Raw genomic sequence first — 18,450 nt, 5'->3', positions numbered from 1 at the left:
TTATCTTTGTTTTTGATTATTTTTATTTATTTTCGTCATGTTTTTCAATTTGGGGTCATATTTTGCTGGTTTAGTACTTAGGGTAGGTTGTCTAGTGCATAAGATAGGAAGGTTAAAGCATAGAAAACCCTAGGTAGGTGTAGCATCTCAGTGCCACATTGTAGTGCGGTCGGGGGGTAGGTTAACGCGTAGGATGGTTTTAGCGCATAGGATATGCATAGAAGCACAATGGGTAGGCCAGTTAGCACCTAGGATAGCTTAGCATGTTGGATAAATAGGGTAGTACAAATGGTGTGTCAGTTAGCGCATAGGGTGTGTTTTACAATGCATTCCTGGAAAAGGTTAGCACATATGTGGCAGCTTAGCCTTTGGGGCCTTGATTTAGCATGTGGGGTCCAAAGTTGGAAAAAAAGTGTTGTAAAAAATGCGTCGTGAGTCAAATAGATTAGATAGGTTGTGTAGATGTCAATATGAGTCCGTTGATTACTCTAATATGGTTTAGATTTTGATATAGGTCTTGATGTCGTTATGAGTTGCTTTCGATATGGGTGCTTGATTTCGATATGAGTTGCTTTTGGCTAGTTAGCACTTAGGATAGCTTAGCATGTTTGGTAAACAGGGTAGCACAAATGGTGTGTCAATTAGCACGTAGGGTGTGTTTTACAATGCATGCCTGGAAAAGGTTAGCGCATATGTGGCAGCTTAGCCTTTGGGGCCCTGATTTAGCATGTGGGGTCCAAAGATGGAAAACAAGTGCTGTAAAAAATGTGTCGTGAGTCAAATAGATTAGATAGGTTGTGTAGATGTCAATATGGGTCTGTTGATTACTCTAATATTGTTTAGATTTTGATATGGGTCTTGATGTCATTATGAGTTGCTTTCGATATGGGTGCTTGATTTCGATCTTGATTTTTGATATAGGTCCTTGATTTTCGATATAGGTCCTTGATTTTGATATTTGTTGCTTTCGATATGGATCTTGATTTTCGATATGGGTCCTTGATTTCGATATGGGTCTTTAATTTTCGATATGGATCTTGATTTTGATATGGGTCTTTGATTTCCGATATGGGTCCTTGATTTTCGATATAAGTCTTTGATTTTCGATATGGGTTCTTGATTTTCGATATGGGTTCTTGATTTTCGATATGGGTTCTGATTTTTGATATGGGTCCTTGATTTCGATATGGGTCCTTGATTTCGATATAGGTCCTTGATTCTTGATGAGTCTGATTTTCTATATGAGTCTTGATTTTTGATATGAGTCTGATTTTTGATATGGGTCCTTGATTTTCGATATGGGTCCTTGATTTTGATATGGGTCTTTGATTTTCGATATGGATCTTGATTTTCGATATAGATCTTGATATGATGCGCTGATTGATTCACTGACATGATGTGAATGTGTTTCTGATGTGTTCTTGATATGCTTTGCTTTTTCAAGTTGATTTGTTTTGATTGCTGATAGATTGGATGGAATTGAGAACTGATGATGGATATATGTTGATTTGCAGGCAGAGCTTGGCGTGCTTTAGTCTCGAGAGTGATTTTTGAGGCCATGGACACTTATCCCATGTTTGTCACATGCTAACAGAGATGTGATTGAGAGATATGGGTTATCATCTTTGTTAGACATGATCTGGTATATCATTAATTGAGAGTTACTGACAGCTTTGGCAGAGAGGTAGCACAATGATACATACACCTTTCACTTGGTGATTGGTGAGATGACAGTCACACCAGAGGACTATTATCGGATTCTGTGGATTCCTGTGGTTGGGGCTCTATTTCCTTACAAGCAGATCGAGAAGGGTGGCACAAAGGCTCTTCGCCATATCTTTCAGGATGATGTGATTAGTGGCTATGAGATCTCATGGTACGAGTTTTCGGATTTAGGCTATGCTCTGCTGCCATCAGTATTAGCAAGTTTCATTGGTGGGTTCTTGTGTCCCGACCATGGGTCAAAGGTACTAGCCGTTGGATGGGGATTGGTTCTGGAGGACATGGTGATGCAGGTTTGCATAGGGGTCTTGTATGTTGGCCCATCTATATAGAGAGCTTCACCACATAGTATATCTGGGATATACTAGTTTATCAGCTGGGGTGACATTGTTACAGGTGTGGGCCTGGGAGTGTATGCCAATGTGAAGATCGCTTGCTGACAGGGATAGGCCAGTTGATTGGGCATATGTTTATGGGTATACAAGTGTAGTTGTTCAGTAGGAGCTGGGCAAACTAGAGCATTGGCGGAGGGCGCTGCATGATATTGATATGGTCATCTGGAGACCGTATATGGATTGTGAGGTGTGGACAAAGGATGGGCTAGAGATACCCTATGTATATATGTCGAGGTACCTAATTGGGCGGATGCCCTTTATTATTGAGCGATTCTTGCACAATCGTGTTCATAAGCAATATGGTAGACAACAGGGGATGCCATAAGGAGCCTATTTGTATGCTGGTCAACGAAAGGATGTGCTGGAGTGGGGACCTACCCTAGATAGCGGGGCAACTATTGATGAGTACATGTCCCTAGCGAGACAGATCTAGGATTATGGGGTCAGGGTCGTAGATACTGAAATGACAGAGGAGTTCTCCACCTACTTTATGGCACATGTCGTGGCACGTATATCTGATCCGACAGAGCTGTTGCCAGTTGCTGACAATGATGAGGAGGAGTAGCCATAGAGGCGAGGGGGAGCTAGATGGAGAGAGGAGGATGAGGGAGAGGAGGTAGGAGAGGGAGGTACTGGAGGTGATGGTGGAGGAGATGGAGGTGGTGGAGGAGGAGGAGGTAGAGGAGATAGAGGAGATAGAGTTGGAGGTGGAGACAGAGGTAGAGGGGGTGGTGGCAGAGGTGGTATCATTCTTGGTGTGGGTGGGGGTGGGGGTGGGAGGCTAGGTGCAGTGTTAGCTGATGTGGGTAGGATAGAGAATGATAGGCGACATTCCCAGAGGAGGAGATCTAACATTCTACCTCCACCAACACCTAAGATAGGGACAGGTGTGGGTGGGACCATGACACAGGTACCTATTTAGATCAGGGTGCCCACCCATTGACAAGATTCTCAGATCAAGACAATACAGGTCTCGGTGTAGGAGCTGCAAGCACAAGTGCTAGTGAAACAATGACAGATTACATAGGTCATTGCAGAGTAGGATATAGAGATAGAGCATCAGGGCTGGGCAAAGGCCCTTGCTGACAAGTTAGAGAGAGCCTCGACTGATGCCCCAGTTCAGGACACATTGAGAGAGATATAGTACTCAGCCAAGGAGGCTGAGTATTATAGGAATTTATACAGGGAGGTGGTCCCTTGAGATCATAGAGCTCCTAGCTATGTTGCAGTAGCGTCCACTCGATCTAGCCATAGCCATACGAGGATAGAGAGAACAGGTGTTACGAGGCTTGCCCGACATGATCCATCTGGTGGAGATCCAGGAGCTAGGACATCTGTTGTTAGATCATCCGCCTCAGGAGATAGTCATACTTGAGAGACCTGTCTTTGTGGCATGTTGATCACTTTTGTTGTATTTTGACAAACATGATATCCCTTGTATATTTCGACCATTTTTGAGATATATATATATATATACATATATATATATATATATATATATATATATATATATATATATATATATATATATATATATATATATATATATATATATATATATATATATATATATATATATTGGCATTGATTTTCTCTGATCCACATCGGATGTGTTATTGGTGATGAGTGATTTACAATATGCATTATGTTTTGATATGATGATTTTATGATGATGATTAGATGTTTAGATAATAATGACATTTTTGATCTTTTGATTTTGATTATTATATGATGATGTGAATGCATGGTTCATGATGGAATGGGTGATAATGTGATGATGTATTGTTGTGTTTATTTTGAAATGAGATTGATGTTATCTAAATGTTTATGATTTGTGAGATGTATCTTTAAAATGAGATGTATGATAATGATAATGAGATGTGAGATGTATCTTGAAAATGAGATGTATGATAATGATAATGATGTGAGACTAATGCAAGTTTAAAATGATATGCAACTAAATGCAAGTTTTAAAATTATATGCAACTAAATGAAAGTTTTAAAATGATATGCAACTAAAAGCAAGTTTAAATGATATGCAAATAAATGCAAGGTTATAATGATATGCAACTAAATGATCACTTTAATTATGTCGTTGTCATTCCCATTTAGCCACTTTTTTGTGCTCTTTTTGTCATCATTGAGCTTTTGATATGTTAAAATTTAATACAAGTATCATGGTATAATTAGACCATAATGACCCGAGTAAAACTTACATGGATGTTTGATATTGCAAGATGCCACAAGTGTTGAGGTATAATTGAACCAAGGCAACCTGAGTGTTGCTTGCATAAAACAGACAAGAGTTAACCATTTTTATGTGCAAAGTGGAAAATGTCTTCAATGATATGTTTCCAATCATGTCTCGAGACAAATTTGCACCATACAAATGATCGCCTCACAGACAAAAAACCAAGGAAAATATCAGATTCCTTAGTTGCTTCTCTAGCTTAGTGCATCCTTGAATAGCTCAAAAGATCTAATGATTTAGAAATTATGAGACAAATAGTCAAAAACTCATGCCAAATGTAAAGACATCATAATTCATAAAAATCATCCATTGTGTGTGTGTTGAAGTTGCAGTTGGATAATGATCCGGTTTTCTAGCTCGATGAGCAGTTTTGACATTGGTTCCCTAGTATGCTGCGATCCTTGTTTGTTGTTTGAATGCTAAAGTGAGATGAATGTTTCCCCTAGTTATGCATATTTTTTAATGTCGATATATTCATTGATCACCAAGCCATGGTGGGATATGATATGGATAACTATTTAGATAGTCAAGGACAGTGACTACACTAAGTATATCTGGGATAATGTTGCTTGCATAAGTGTTCTGCGATGGCTATTAGCTTAGATCAGATGGATCAAATATATGATGTGAGTACTAATAGATAGAGGAGCTGTTCTCTCACAAATGATGCCTACTTGCCAGGTTTTCACCACTTGTTTTTATTGCACCTTTTGATTTGCTTTTTATTATTTTTGTAATTTTCTGATTTTTAAATTTTTTTTTGCTTTTTTGCTTGATCCGTGCATTGGATGACTCAAGTGTAGAAGTTCTTCAGCTGGATGTTGTTTTTTGGTTGAGCACGTCCCCTTCTGAAGTTGACTACTGATATGCTCCTGATTCGTAGGCTGATATGATGACAAAAGGTCCTAACCAATTAGGTTCAAATTTCCCCTTCTTCTCTCGATCTTGCTGATTTCTGGGATTTTCTTTAGGATGAGATCACCGACTTTGAAATCCCTTCAGATGACTTTGTGATTATAGCTTCTACACATTCATTTATGATATGTCTTGAGATGATCATAAGCATGTTGTCATTTTTCATCCAAAAGTTCTAGTTCCTGCAACCTATTTATTTGATATTCCTCATCTGGTATGAGGCCCTTCAAAGATACTCGGAGAGATGGGATTTCTACCTCAAGAGGTAGAATTTCTTCTGAGCCATACACCAATGAATATGGTGTCGCCCTTGTAGGTGTCTTGATACTAGTCTTGTAGGCCCAAAGTGTTGGATTGAGTTGTACATGCCAATCCTTGCCAACATCATTTACTGTTTTCTTGAGGATTTTTAGGATTGTTTTGTTTGACGCTTCTGCTTGGCCATTCCCCTATGGGTAGTATGGTGTGGAGAAGCGATGTTGGATTTTGAATCATTCAAATAGATCTCGCACATCTTGATTCTTGAAAGGATGTCTGTTATCTATTATGATAGAACTGGGAATACCATATCTGCAAATGAGATAATTGAGGATGAATGATGAGATCTGTTTTCTAGTTACGATGGTCATCGGGATTGCTTCGATCCACTTGGTGAAATACTTCGTGGTGGTGATAATGAACTTATTCCCATTAGAAGAGGAAGGATCAATTTTCCCTACCAGATCAAGTCCCCATTGATAGAAAAGCCAAGATGTGGTGAACAGTTGTAACTCCTGTGCTGGTGCATGTATGAGGTTACCGTGAATTTGACATTTAGGACATTTCTTAGAAAATTGATAGGACTCTCTTTCCATCGTCAACTAGTAATATCCCATTCTCAGAAGTTTCTTGGTAAGAGTAGGACCACTTGATTGCATACTATAAATACCTTTGTGAAGCTCATGTAAGGAAGAGTCAGATTCGTTACGATCGAGGCATCAAAGAAGAGTACCATCTAGACCTCAATGGTAAAGTACGTCAGCGATTAAGGTATAGCAGGTAGCTTGTCAGATGAAGCTACATTTTTGGTCGCGAGATAGGTTGGGTGGGAGAGTATTATTTTTGAGATAATCATAGATCTTCCTATACAGAGGTGAATCTGAACCAGTTAGGGCATAGATGAATTGGGATGCGGAATTGTCATAGGTTGGGGAAAACAATTGCTCTACTAGGAACTCATAACGACTCTGTTTATCTGGAATTTGCAGCAGTGAAGCGATAGTGACCATTGCATCGACAACTATGTTGTTCAATCTTGAAATCTGCTCAAAGGTGATGTGTATAAAGTATTTTTTGAAGTCATCCATCATTCTCTTGTAAGACATTAGTTTATCATCCTTTGTTTGATAGTCATCATTGATCTGATTGATAACTAATTGAGAATCCCCATAAACTTTCAATTCTGTGATTCGCCATTCTACGACTACCTTAATTCTTGTTACTAGGGCTTCATATTCAACAATGTTGTTGGTGCATGAAAACATTACTCTGTAAGATCTTGGAATTGTGTGCCCCTTTAGAGTGACGAACAGGATGTCGGCACCTGATCCATGTTATGTATAGGATCCATCAAAGTATAGGGTCCAATGCTTGGGTGTGATAGTGAGTACATCCATGTCTAGAAATTGCACCTGTAGTGGTTGTTGGTCTAGTAGTGGTGCTTCTTCCAGTTGATCTGGAATTATTTGTCCTTTCATAGCTCGTTGTTCTGTGTACTGAATATCAAACTCACTTAGAATCATGACCCATTTAGCTAATCTTCCTATGAGAGCTCCCTTGCTGAGTAGATACTTGAGAGGATCGATCTTTGCTACCAACTTGATTGTGTGGGCTAACATATAGTGGCAGAACTTTTGAAAAGAAAACACCACTACCAAGCAAGCTTTCTCACTGATCAACAGCTACCCATGTATGATACTTTTCTTGCAACTGTTTGTATAATAGTTGGCTATGTACTAGGAAGGAAAGAAAGACTAGTTAAGCAATATGTGGTCTTTTAACCAAGAGGCTATGGGATGAAGGGATTGATGTCGAAAGTGTAAGATGGAATAGGTAGCATGCCCCTTCTGATTACATCCTTTCCCCATAGTTTTCACTGTAAATCAAGATCAAAATGCAACAAACATAGCTTCTAACTCTTTGCAAATACATCATCATTTTATATGACTTTATCTTTAGGGGAACCAAGTCTTTAATCTAGTGCCTTTGCTATTTCCATGACTTCATTCATGAGAACACGTGGGATGTGGAAACCAAAAATGACGATATGGGTAAATATTTCTGGAATAAGATTAAGAAGATAGAAGATTGAATGTCCTATATAAAAGCTAGTTAAGAGGACAAGCAAGCTATATGAACAAGATTACAATGTGCTAGTCCATATTCAATTTCAATGGCCACTTTTGACTAAATGTGGCAAGCTTTAACAAGCAAGAATAGAGATTTATTTTTTATCACTTTTGTGTTTTTTCTTTTTAACGAAACAAAAATTGGCTAGGTTGTATGGGACTATTTTTTCCTAGATGTGTTTGAGATGTTTCTAAAATTTGGCAAAATTTGGGGATGGCAAGGGAACATTTCAGCCCATGTGCCCTCGAGTTAAATAGGAAAATATGTCTACCAACTAATCTTTTGATCCACAAAACTCTTAGTAGATTTGTCCGTTGTTCTCTAGCTCTCTTGATGAAATGGTACCTAATGTTAATATGTTTGACTCACTAATAACATATAGTAAGACATTTATTTCCTTTGAGTCATAACAAATGATCATTAATCACCCAACTCAAATGTTCAAAACTTGCTTGATTGCTATTTCATTTGACATGAGAATATTTATGCTTTTACAACATTTTGATCACATTTCTGACCTTTTGCCAACTAGATATGCCAATCCATCCACAATTCATTTGTAGCCTATATTTCATAGGTTGTTTCTTCCACTATCTATTTCAACACAATTTTTAAGAACGATCCTATAATCCACAAATAGTACAAGGATAGATATCTCAACATGTTTCCTTTTTATGTCTTTTCTTGTTATAATGAGAACATTGAAACCAATACATTTCTTGAATTGATTTGTTTCTAATTATATTACCCATCACATCATTTGTATTTTTTTCACTTCTATTATATCAAGGTCCTTCATTCTCTAGCCCTACACTTGGTATGGGCTCTTTAATTCCTTGCCCATACTTTCCCAAACTTTTTCCATTATAATTCATTTTTTTCATAATTATAAAGCCAACATTTTTGACAAAATATTCTTTAAAGCTATGAGATTTCCACAATCCATTTTGCATTTCTAGTGTATTTTTTTCTGGATTCGATTGTGTGTATATTTTTCCATCATTTATTTATTCTTTTAGTTTTTAATTTTTGTCCCAAATTCTTTTCTTCTTTTTTGTTTTTTAGTGGTTTTGAATGTGGTGCTTGGCTTTCCTTTTTTCTTTCTATGGGTGGTTTATTCCTTGGAGTTTTTTAGGTCTCCCATCCTTCAGGTGGTCTTTTCCTTTTCTCTTTCCTCTCTCCTTGTTTCTCGTGCCTTCCCCCACCCCTCTCCTCTTTATATTTTGCCTCAAATCTGCAACTCAACATCTTTCATGTCTTGGGAATTCTTTTCATCCTGATGATGAATCACGGAGTGTGATTCGAAACGTTTTTTTTTTATGGAAAAATATACACACAATCGAATCCAGAAAAAAATACACTAGAAAATATTCTTTGTTATTATCATCACAGCTAGCAAGATGTGATGTCCCAAATCTGATAATAGAATTTAGTAATAGATAATAATAATAGATAATAATAATAATACATAATAATAATAAAAATATCATATTAAAAAATTATGATAATTACATTATTATTTAAAATGATATTTTATTGTCAATTTACATCTTGAATTTATATTTACAATATTTATTAGTTTACATTACATATATTGAATAATTTCTATTATATTTACAATATATATTTATATGTCCATAATACACATAGCATGTACTATATTTTAATAGTGATGAACAATGATGTTCTTAAAACATTTATTAACCCATTGCCTAAGAAGCCTAATAGTCTCCTTTGAACGGTGGGTTGAGTGGGATGACCAAGTGCAAAACATCGTGGCTTTTCACCACGATGTGGGGGAGGATAAATACCCTCCCCTCCATGCAAATTGGGATAGAAAAAAAAAAACGAAGATAACCACTCGAGACTCCCAGAAAAGAAGAAAGAGCAAGGATTGGGTCTACAAGTAAATAAAAAGAATAATACGGTAATGACAGGTACGAATTTCCTTAACTTTCTGACTTAACATATAATATGATAGCCAGCATTATAAATTAAAATCAAATCTGTGCATCAATGAAAATAAATTAAGTGAACATTCTTAAATAAAATAATGACAAATAAAATGAGATATGTATATCTCTGTCAAACAATATTAATTCACAGCACTGTCAAACATCACATATAAACACATGCCTGTGTATACCTCTGAGGATAGATAATAGTATAATACTCTTAAATTTGGGTTTGCACAAATTATCGTAATGCTGTCAATATAAGGGATAATAAATTGATTGTAATGAAATAATGATAATAAATAATTAATACCAATTCAAGTAATACTAACAGGAAATGATGATAATCCAATACAAGGAATTAACGTAATAAGATAATTATGATAGATAAATATAACTTATTTGGAGTATCACAAATGATTCATTGTAAATGAGGGACTCTCTCTTAAGTACGCCACTCCATTATAGATGCCTAACACCTACCACATGGAGCCAAGAGGGGTGAAGCATCTGCTCTTGGGCTTAAGGAGAGATGGTGGTTGTGATGAGGGGGAACGACGATAGACCACCTCACTGGGTACGCCACTCCATGATGGATGCCTAACACCTGCCATATGGTGCCAAGGGGGATATGGTATTCTGCCCTTGGGCCTAGGAGGGATGATTTCTTGGACACCCTATCCAACTAGCCTGCCCTAGTGTAATGAAGAATTAGATAATTAAGAAGAGCAACTAATCTATAATTTGACTTTATCTAACAAATCAGACTATACCTAACAAATATAACAATCTCAATTTGTCTAATAGATCTCACACTCATGGTAAGTAATACAGTAAGATGTACATCACTCAAATATACTTTTTAGTACGTGTAACAATATATATGTTCTCTAGTTTTTATGCAGGAAAACAGTAAACAGGGGTATTTCCCATAAACTTAACTTACTTATTTTAGATTTGGGTAAATTTCGGTTAAATCTTAAGGCATAACTAACAAGGAGACATTACACAAGATTCGTAGATTCAAATATATTATTGTCCCCAACTTTACACTCTTTATCTTTAGCTGTATCACATATATCAAATGATTCATCAATTGAATACTACAGATCATTTGGATTACATCAGATGTTATATGGTGTAGGCTTACACCTTAACCATGCATTCTTCTTTAGGTACACCTCAAGTAATTGTTCCAACAAACTACATTCTTCTTTCATTTTGTTAGAACTATTTTCCTTTGTAAGTATTTCCTTTGTCAAACCACTTCATATTTTCTTTTAATTCTTCATTTTTTTTTCTAAATTTCACCAATTCTTCCGAAATATCCTTTTTACACATCAAATTTTCATTTTCTTTCTTCACTCTTTTATCAATCTGTCTACCTTTCTTCATGATTGTATGTACACAAATCTTTCATGTTGGCAACAATTGATGTAACACAGAAGTGTGGAAACGATTGAATTCCTTATCTTGTCTCCTTTATAACATGGATTGCCCTCACTATCCTTACTCAAAAGGCAAAAATTACAATAGAATCTACATAGTGCACACACAAGTTAGATGGGACCACATTCACTTCATTGATATATGACAATAGATATATTCGTGTGACTTTTCTACAAGATGTGCTCTTCTTTTGTGTTTCATGGTTTGGGCTTGGTTGATAAAGAATGGTGCTTGGCTTGTTGGAATGCACTTCAAATTCTCGTAATAATATCCACCTTACAACTATTAATCTAGATTAGAGAGGTTCAAATACTATCAGATATTTTTAGTTGGACCATGTAAATGCCTTTCAAGTTCATGGAAATGAATCAATACCATACAATGCTTGGTTATTTTAAGACCTACCTACTCCTTTCTCTTGTCAATAAATCTTTAATAGCTTACACAACCTGACATATCTTGCTTTTTATTTTGCTCCACTCTCAATTGTTTGTAACTATCATTCTTCCTTACACAATTTCTTTTGCAACAATCAGGCTATGATACCAATTGTTGAAATTGGAGAGGTTAATAAATTTGCACGCTTACTAAATTTGTAGATCCAAAGATCTTTGTGGATGGATGCGTCTCTTGCATGAGACATGACTCTCCATGACAAAGTGGAGTGTGATTAAATGTAGTTTATATTTTTAGCATGTTCGTTAATACATTATAGATCAGGGTGCTTTGGAACAACATTGGTTTCTTTCAAGATGAAATTTATTATCAACATTTATAGGATTCAGAATCATCTAGTTGGTAGCATGCAAATCAAAAGTGAGGGATCCCTGTGATTACTAGACTGAGTTATACATATGTGTAATTGAGTTGTCAGTTGAATATGAGTTTTCTAGTGAATAAGCTGTCATAAGTATAATAAATACAACTCGTAAAATATACCATTCTTTTGCGGTGAGTCTAGTTTTGTTGACAAAAGTGCTTTAGAAAGCATTCTTGCTATGAATTGTATAATCTATGGATGCTCAAATGAACATTTGAGCTTCTGTCTTGGAGAGGGAAGTTTCAATTCTTAAACCAATGAAGCAGTTCTCCGTTTCATAGAATTTATTCTTAAACAAAATTGCCATCACATGCCATTAATATTATCTGCATCCATGCTAGTAACATTAACTACATCCATCAAATTGGTTAAAATATTAAAAAATAAAATTAGGTCTGAAATATGGTGATGAAATTTAAAGCATATCCTCATTAAATTGTGCTTAGTTTATTCTTTTAGCAAGACATGATACAGTAGACAGGCCTGAAATGTTGCTGGTTGGACCTTCAATTCCCTACACAATATGATCCAGAGGATTGACAAATTGATACACTGCAAACAATCTGCTTTCAAAAAAAATATTATTCTTAGATACGAGAAATCGCTTGGATAGACTGTGCATGGAGCTGGAAATTGCATGGTCACTCTAGATCCATTGATTTATTGTGCTTTAGGTCTTTTGAATAAAATTCCTCGGATAGACTGTGCAAAAAATTAAGTAGGGCAGTTACTACTTCAGTAGATCCATTGATTTATTGTGCTTTAGGTCTTTTGAATAAAATTCCTCGGATAGACTGTGCAAAAAATTAAGTAGGGCAGTTACTACATCAGTAGATCCATTGATTTATTGTGCTTTAGGTCTTTTCAATAAAATTCTTGTCAGATGAGACTTTCAGCCATGTATAATACTATGAGGTTTGAAGCTTATATTGCTTTCGTTGAATTTTATTGTAACATATGGGATTAACATAGCTTTTTGATGCTTAGTCCTTATTTGATGCTTAGTTCACAAAATTATTGTAATATCCTGTTTACACTCGCTGCCTATAAACAAATCTATGTAATATTTTGATTTTGCTACTGTTCAGGTTTTTTTTGGCAGGGTAACCTGGCAGGCCTTATGAATACCCACAAATTGAACTATTAATTGTCATACATAACATTACAATGAGGATGGAGAAGATTCTCAAACTAGGCGCATAGGAGTTGTAAAAACTGTGGATTCAAAAGAATGCACTGCCCTAGTGAGGTGGTAGAAAACTGTGTCTCGACCAGAGGATCCTCGAGAGTTTGACAATGAAGAGATAGTGAGTGTTTGTTTATGACCTAGTTGGGCATCCAGATTACAATTATTTTATTGGGGACATTGTGATATGGCTTCCCCCTGTAGAAGAGGTATCACAGGCATCTGATGCTGCTAAAATGTCAGTTCATGAAAAAGAATGTGAAATTGAGGCAAATATTGGTAAAGATTGTGAGATTGAATTAAAATGTGGGGAGTGTGTTAAATCAGATCCATCCTCAGAGAAAAGAAGTTTGAAAAAGCGACAAAAGACTGATCTTGGTTTTGATTTTGAGGATCACATTGGTGATGATAAAGAAATTGACTTTCAAACGAAATGTGTAAGTGATACCAAAAGTATGGATGCTTCTTTTCAGCAAGGGGCTTCAAGAAGGCGTCGCAAGGGTAAAGTTGATGCAAAGGTTCAAGATATGGATTTCTTGTGGATTGGGAATATTATAGGTGTTAGAGATGGGGAAATTGAAGTGATGTGGGTAGATGGAACAGTTACAAAGGTAAGCGCTCTCTTGTTTTTCTTGTATCTATTATGAGGTTAAATCCTTTTTTAATATCTCTTTTGAGATTTGCTTCATACCGTCACAATGAGTAGTGTCTAATGCTTTGTTGTGAAATTTTTATGGGTTTTGTGGTTGACTTTATTCTATTTTTGTCGTCATATTTTAGGCCAAAACATTTTTCACAAAATGTGTAAATAGTAGAGAATTCTAACTTTTAGTGGGATTACCAGTTCTGCAACTCATGTCAATTTGCAACGTATTAAAATTTAAATTTTTTCTCTAGATAAAGAATTGGGACACTTTCTTTCTATCTAATGTTGCCACATACTGGTGAAGAAAAGACATTAGTCACTTAAACTTCGTCCAAATGATATCCAAAATAGAAACTAAGATGACTGCTAGGTTGTTCTTATTAAGAAGATGCTAGAAATCCTTTTGATTGAAGGAAATATGCGTTCAAGAGTGAGTTTGTTTCTCAACACTGAACCAATCAAACTATATTGATAATTAACAATATTGATAATCTCTTTATCAGTCATAAAACTGGCCATCCATCGTCTTTACGATAGTATGTCGTAGCTTGACATATGTTGTGCTTATATCAGTATATCATAGTTGTCCATCTGTCATTGTTTTTGCAGGAAAAGCCCTATATGAACCTGGTTGGATGTCCTGGACCATCATAGTAGGATGTCCTAATTTGATTTCCTCCATCTTTATACATTGAAGGCCTGATATCTTCCATCTTCAAGAACCTTTTGCCATTCTCCATCTTCTCAACATGAAATCTTATATCTGAGTTGGACATCTCGTCTCTTCTCTACTTACCGCTCCTTGCTACAAATCCCTATTAGACATCCCACATTAGCTTCTCCACTTTTATGTCTTTACCAAAATTTCTTGTTCCACGTGTCTTCTCCCTTGGTGGACTTGAGGATAACTAGGAAAGGAGATTTGTTATGAATGGTAGGCTGCAAATCAATGGGGAAATAGATGACTTTGAGGGAAAAGGAGAAGCAATGCTTTTAAGCTCCGGTAGATTTCAAAATTGTATTACTAAGTGCTTCATGTGGAGTTCCTCTATATAACAAGCATAATTTACATATGGGCATTTTGTTTTAAAGATATACATATGGGTGTCTGATTTTTATTTGTTTAATTAATTTCTTGTATTTTGCAGGTTGGACCACAAGCAATTTTTGTAGTTGGCAGGGATGATGATATGGAGTCAACTCAAAGTAGTTTCGATGAGGATGATAATGATAATGCTGCAAGCTGGGAAACTGTTGATGATAATATGATGGCTACATTTGATGCCGATGAGCAGCAGGTATGATAAATTCTTAAAATAAGGCTCTGTGATGCTTGGTTTATAGGATACCCTTTTTGAGTAAGGTTTTTATAACCATAGTTCTCTGCATTTTTCAATCAGTTGGAGCAAAGCGTAGAACCTGCAATGGACCAGGCTACAGATGCTGCACATGCTTCAAATGAAAACTTGCACAAAATTAGTGATACCAACACATCAGTATTGCGAGCTTTTGGATTTGTTGCCAGGCTTGCCACTGGTTTTCTTGGATTCCGAGGTTCTAAGAATTTATCAGACACATTGGATCCAAGTTCTCAAGAGCAAGCTATGCAGAAACATGGAATTGCAAAGAACACTGATAGGACAGAGGGTAGTGGCATTGAAGGAGACCAACTTACAAGAGATTTGAATTGTCATCTGGAACCTGGTGGTGATTCCATACACATTAAAGATGGTTTGACTTCTTTGCCAGTAACTACAGACTTAGGTGATAAAATGGACTCAGAGTGTGGTGACCACAACAATGTGGAAGGCACACAAGATGGCCAAGATCAAACGAAAGTCTCTACTGAAGATGATTTGACAAGGAGCATACCTATTGATATTAAACAAAACTTACAAGAAATGAACAGCTTACCTATTTCTATTAGTGATGGCCAGAACTTGTTTAAACACTTTGACAGTGTTCAGGACCCTGCAGACCACTACTTTTTCAATGAAACTGCCCAGGGATTTTGTGTGCGATCTGCAGTTTAATGTAATTGTCTTGTTTGTTCAGGTTGAAATGAATGTGAAAGTAAATTTTACTATACTAATAAAATTTATCTTTTCATATACTCTCACAGAATTGGAATCATAGAAAGTGGTCGAAGAAAGTTCAGCAAGAGTGGAGTCTTCTTGAAAAAAATTTACCTGGTAAGCGTTGATTCAATTTTCCTTTAGCAGACTAAACTATTTGAGCTGAATCAACGAACTCGATTTTATGGTTGATCAGAGAGCATTTATGTTCGAGTCTATGAGGATCGAATAGATTTACTCAGGGCTGTGATTATTGGAGCTAGTGGAACTCCTTATCAAGATGGTCTTTTTTTCTTTGATATTTATCTTCCGTCTAAATACCCTCAAGCACCACCAGTAAGTAATTTTTAACATTTCAGAAGTGGGTCTAGCTTTCTAATTGGAAGTATCTAAGTTTATTTTGTGTTGAGTCTTGTATAATTCATAGTTCTAAATTTTCCAGGCAGTGTACTACCATTCTCGTGGGTTGAGATTGAATCCCAATTTATATGAAACTGGAAAAGTCTGCTTAATTCTTCTTAACACATGGATTGGCAGAGGAAATGAAATCTGGGATCCGACATCTTCAAGCATTCTACAAGTCCTTGTTTCACTTCAGGGTCTTGTATTGAATGCAAGACCGTACTTCAATGAGGCAGGATATGATAAGCAAGTTGGGCTTACAATGAGAATTCATTTTTATTGATGTGCAAGCTAATGTTATATCTTCTCACAGACCTCCACAGGTAAGACTTCTTGTATAAGAATTAAAACGGTTTTTTGCACTTGGAGAGTGCTGTTGATGTTTATTAAACTTTTTCTGTATCTGCAGCATTTTGAAATCTTTATTAAAGATCACTTTCGTAGACGTGGTCATTCCATTCTTTGTGCATGCGATGCCTTTATGAACGGAGCTGAGGTTGGATCTCTCTCAGAAGTACCGTTGAAGTCTGACCAAGTTTCTCAGAACATCAGTTCAGTTGGTTTCAGATTTATGTTAGACAAGATTATTCCTAAATTAAAATCAGCATTTGATGAACTGGGTACAAATGATGATTGATGTTTCCTACAAACCATAAGATATGACACGTATCTAATGTTACAGTTAAAATGTGAATAACTACAGAAATGGCCAGTCATATGCTGACTTGTATCTCTTTTGCAAATTGAACTGCAGTTCGTGATTTGTTTCTGTTGCCTCTTGGTTTCTTGATTTGTAAAGTTGTAGAATAGTTGAAAGTGTAAAAAATGCTAAATATGTTGTGGCGACAGAAGCCACATTGATCAGCATTTAATGAATAAGAGCCAGATTTCGCCATTTGAGTTGAACTGCCCAATGCACTCTCTCACGACCCTAACAATTTGTTTTGTTATTGCTTGTTTATTCCAGTTCTAGGAATCTGGTGATGGTAGACTTCCTAATATATGGGAAATGATTGCCTTGAATGAAAAATGGGTGGATCTTTTACTAGTCAAGCGAAAAGATGTAGCTACAATGGCGGGAAAGAGTGGATTATAATGTTGTGAGCATGCTCACAAAATTCCCTATAACTGACATAATATTTTATAATATGCATTGTACCCGGCATAGTTCACTACCTTTTGAAATCTAAAAATAAAACAAACACTGAAAATAATTAGAGCAGAGAAGAGCGCAACGTGGAAACATAAACATAACAAAGATCAATGTATACATGTTAGTAACATCAAATGTTTTTAAAATTGAAACCTGCAATAGCCTTGAGTAAAAATTTTCATCCATACAATTATATATTTGTTCCTTTTAACAAAAATTATTCTCCTCCTACAATATATATTTTCCCCATAGAACAAGGTATTATTCACCAAAAATTTATGGAATTTTCGTACCCTAGAAAAATATCGCCAATACAAAATAATTTTTTTTCCCTATTTTGAAAATAAATTTTGCCATCAATATGAAAATTTTCCCCCTAAAATAATGTCTGATTCGGCAGGATTTTACACTTTTGCTCGGGGATTGATTTCTTAAAGTTATCCCTGGTATACTACATATTCGGTCACACAATTTACTGCGTATATTCATTCACCACCTTACAATAAATGCAACTTGTATAATTTAACGATCAATAACATATATACATTCTAGAATTGTATTATTAACATATTCAAGTCGGCCTAGAATTAATTTACATCATCTAAGATTCACCATGTCGGCCAAGGATAAATATTTAATTCAAAACAATATGAAATGTGTAGTTAGCTCGGCCCGAAATAAAATGTGTTAACACAAGATTAAGAACATCCAATGCACATTCAAAGATAAGCTTAGTTGGTTCCGTTTTACCTTCATATTCTTCCTCTAGTCGTCACATGTTTATTTTCTCTAGTACATCCAATAGAAACGCTTGCACAATCAAGAAACTAACATAGTGTGCACTCTACCATTTCTATTTTTTTGCTTCTAGAGAAAATCTTTGAAACTTGAATATAATGTGCTTTATGTGTAGCCTTAACTTAACTTCTGAATTGTAAGCAAACCAACGAACTGTGGTAGAATGCTAGTACTGAAAATAACAATAGTGTAACTTGGTATAATTGTCACCACTAAGCAGAAAATATTAGAAATTTAATGTAGACACTTACAAATTGTGTAAGATGTATTAAAAAGTAGTTGATTTTGACATGAA

At 35.9% G+C, this 18,450-nt stretch overlaps 1 pseudogene; it reads left to right on the top strand.

The window, feature by feature from the left end:
- The first annotated feature begins 1,727 nt into the window (after positions 1 to 1,727).
- Positions 1,728 to 16,944, top strand: LOC131069141 (probable ubiquitin-conjugating enzyme E2 23; annotated as a pseudogene).
- The last annotated feature ends 1,506 nt before the right edge of the window (positions 16,945 to 18,450 follow it).

The sequence above is a fragment of the Cryptomeria japonica genome, chromosome 11, assembly GCF_030272615.1.
Source record: "Cryptomeria japonica chromosome 11, Sugi_1.0, whole genome shotgun sequence".
Taxonomy (NCBI): domain Eukaryota; kingdom Viridiplantae; phylum Streptophyta; class Pinopsida; order Cupressales; family Cupressaceae; genus Cryptomeria; species Cryptomeria japonica.
This window is presented reverse-complemented; position numbering and strand designations above follow the sequence as displayed.